At 38.5% G+C, this 3,724-nt stretch overlaps 1 non-coding gene across 1 annotated transcript; it reads right to left on the minus strand.

Annotated features, from left to right (window-relative positions):
* Positions 1 to 3,399: 3,399 nt before the first annotated feature.
* On the minus strand, positions 3,400 to 3,505 carry LOC138077367 (U6 spliceosomal RNA). The gene has a single exon (XR_011144804.1). It is a non-coding gene; the product is annotated as a U6 spliceosomal RNA (small nuclear RNA).
* Positions 3,506 to 3,724: the final 219 nt, after the last annotated feature.

Here is a 3,724-nt window from a genome sequence, read left to right on the forward strand (position 1 = left end):
CTCCCACCTTCCTCCCCATCCCACCTCTCTAGATAGTCACAGATCACCAGCTTTGGGTTCCCTGCATCATACAGCAAATTCCCACTGGCTATCTATTTTACATTGGTATGTGTATGTTTCAATATGACTCTCTCAAGTCATCCCACCCTCTCCCTCCCCAGCTATGACCCTTGGCCTGTTTTTATGTCTAAGTCTCCTTTGCTGCCTTGCAAATAGGATCATCAGTACCATCTTTCCAGATTCCACATATATGCATTAATAAACAATATTTTCACTGGGTCACAAAGAGTTAGACACTACTGAGCGACTGAACTGGACTGAAATGATATTTGTCTTTCTGACTTATGTTACTCAGTATATGATACTGAGTGAAGTGTATGTGCACTGAAATTTCTTTATCCATTCATCCATTGATGGACATCTGGTTGCCTCCATGTCCTAGCTACTGTAAATAGTGCTGCAATGAATACTGGGTACATGTATCTTTTTCATCAATGGTTTCCTGAGGGTATATGCCTGGTAGTGGGATTGCTGGGTCATAAGATAGTTTTATTCCTACTTTTTAAGGGAATTTCCATACTTTTCTCCATAGTGGCTGTATCAGTTTGCATTCCCACCAGCCGTGAGAGAGGGTTCCTGTTTCTCTACACCCTCTCCAGCATTTATTGTTTGTAAATTGTTGTTTTTGATGATGGCCATTCTGACTGATGTGAGATGATACCTCACTGTAGTTTTGATTTGTGACCCCATGGACTGTAGCCTGCCAGGATCCCCTGTCCATGGAATCCTCCAGGCAAGCATACTAGAATGGGTTGCCATTTCCTACTCCAGAGTATCTTCCCGATCCAAGATCAAACCTGGGTCTCCCACATTATGGGCTGATTCTTTACCTGAGCTACCAGGGAAGCTAATAATAAGTGATGTTGAGCATCTTTTCATGTGCTTATTAGCCATCTGTATGTCTTCTTTGGAGAAATATCTGTTTAGTTCTTCTGCCCCCTTTTGATTGGGTTGCTTATTTTTCTGGTATTGAGCTACATGAACTGTTGTATATTTTGGAGATTAATCCTTTGTCAATTGTTCCATTTGTTATTATTTTCTCCCATTCTGAGGGTTGTCTTTCACCTTGCTTATAGTTTCCTTCATTGTGCAAAAGCTTTTAAGTTCAATTAGGTCTCATTTGTATATTTTTGTTTTTATTTCCATTACCCTAGAAGGTGGGTCATAGAAGATCTTGCTAGTGATTTATGTCAGATAAGTTTTATAAATTCTGGTTTTATATTTAGGTCTTTAATCCATTTTATTATTATTTTTTTCTTTTCAGCTTGAATAATTTTCTTTATTATTATTATTATTTTGTTGTTGTTGTTGCAATACTGTATTTGTTTTGCCATACATTGACATGAATCCACCACAGGTGTACATGCGTTCCCAAACATGAACCCCCCTCCCACCTCCCTCCCCATAACATCTCTCTGGGTCATCACCGTGCACCAGCCCCAAGCATGCTGTATCCTGCGTCGGACATAGACTGGCGATTCGATTCTTACATGATAGTATACATGTTACAATGCCTTTCTCCCAAATCATCCCACCCTCTCCCTCTCCCTCTGAGTCCAAAAGTCTGTTATACACAACTGTGTCTTTTTTGCTGTCTTGCATACAGGGTCGTCATTGCCATCTTTCTAAATTCCATATATATGTGTTAGTATACTGTATTGGTGTTTTTCTTTCTGGCTTACTTCACTCTGTATAATCGGCTCCAGTTTCATCCATCTCATTAGAACTGATTCAAATGTATTCTTTTTAACAGCTGAGTAATACTCCATTGTGTACATGTACCACAGCTTTCTTATCCATTCATCTGCTGATGGACATCTAGGTTGTTTCCATGTCCTGGCTATTATAAACAGTGCCGCGATGAACATTGGGGTACATGTGTCTCTTTCAATTCTGGTTTCCTTGGTTTGTATGCCCAGCAGTGGGATTTCTGGGTCATAAGGTAGTTCTATTTGCAATTTTTTAAGGAATCTCCACACTGTTCTCCATAGTGGCTGTACTAGTTTGCATTCCCACCAACAGTGTAGGAGGGTTCCCTTTTCTCCACACCCTCTCCAGCATTTATTGATTGCAGATTTTGGGATCACAGACATTCTGACTGGTGTGAAGTGGTACCTCATTGTGGTTTTGATTTGCATTTCTCTGATAATGAGTGATGTTGAGCATCTTTTCATGTGTTTGTTAGCCAACCGTATGTCTTCTTTGGAGAAATGTCTATTTAGTTCTTTGGCCCATTTTTTGGTTGGGTCGTTTATTTTTCTGGAATTGAGCTGCATAAGTTGCTTATATATTTTTGAGATTAGTTGTTTGTCAGTTGCTTCATTTGCTATTATTTTCTCCCATTCAGAAGGCTGTCTTTTTACTTTGCTTATAGTTTCCTTTGTTGTGCAGAAGCTTTTAATTTTAATTAGATCCCATTTGTTTATTTTTGCTTTTATTTCCAGTATTCTGGGAGGTGGATCATAGAGGATCCTGCTGTGATTTATGTCTGATAGTGTTTTGCCTATATTCTCCTCTAGGAGTTTTATAGTTTCTGGTCTTACATTTAGATCTTTAATCCATTTTGAGTTTATTTTTGTGTATAGTGTTAGAAAGTGATCTAGTTTCATTCTTTTACAAGTGGTTGACCAGTTTTCCCAGCACCACTTGCTAAAGAGATTGTCTTTACTCCATTGTATATTCTTGCCTCCTTTGTCAAAGATAAGCTGTCCATATGTGTGTGGATTTATCTCTGGGCTTTCTATTTTGTTCCATTGATCTATATTTCTGTCTTTGTGCCAGTATCATACTGTCTTGATGACTGTGGCTTTGTAGTGGAGCCTGAAGTCAGGCAAGTTGATTCCTCCAGTTCCATTCTTCTTTCTCAAGATTGCTTTGGCTATTCAGTGTTTGTGTTTCTATATAAGTTGTGAAATTATTTGTTCTAGTTCTGTGACAAATACCGTTGATAGTTTGATAGGGCTGCCGTCTATGGGGTCGCACAGAGTCAGACATGACTGAAGCGACTTAGCAGTAGCAGCAGCACTAAATCTATAGATGGCTTTGGGTAGCATGGTCATTTTCACAATATTGATTCTTTTAATCCAAGAACATAATATATCTTTCCATATGTTTATGTCATCTTCAATTTCTTTCATCAGTGTTTTGTAGTTTTCTACATACAAATCTTTTGTCTCTTCAGGTAAATTTATTCTTAAGTATTTTATCATTTTTGTTGTAATGGTGAATGGGATTGTTTCTTTAATTTCTCTTTCTGAGTTTCATTTTTAGCATATAGGAGTGCAAGGGATTTCTGTATGTTAATTTTTTTATCCTGCGAATGTGCTATATTCATTGATTACAAATATGGAACACTTCATGAATTTGTGTGTCATCCTTACACAGGGGCCTTGCTAATCTTCTCTGTGTTGTTCCAATTTTAGTATATGTGCTGTGAAGCAAGCACCCCAGAGAGTTCTATGTGTGAAGATTTTACTGGAGGAAATTCCTGTGGGAAAGTGAAAGAGTTTAAGCTTCCACAGGCAGTCCAAGGCCCTTTAAGGAGGAGGTGATCATTCTCTCTCATACTTTCTTTAAGTCTTGTGCAACAATGTATCTTACCCAAGAAGTGGCCTTTCTTTAGGTCCCCGAACTAATGATCACATAGCACAGTGTCTTACTCATG

Source organism: Capricornis sumatraensis, chromosome 3 (genome assembly GCF_032405125.1).
Source record: "Capricornis sumatraensis isolate serow.1 chromosome 3, serow.2, whole genome shotgun sequence".
Lineage (NCBI taxonomy): Eukaryota > Metazoa > Chordata > Mammalia > Artiodactyla > Bovidae > Capricornis > Capricornis sumatraensis.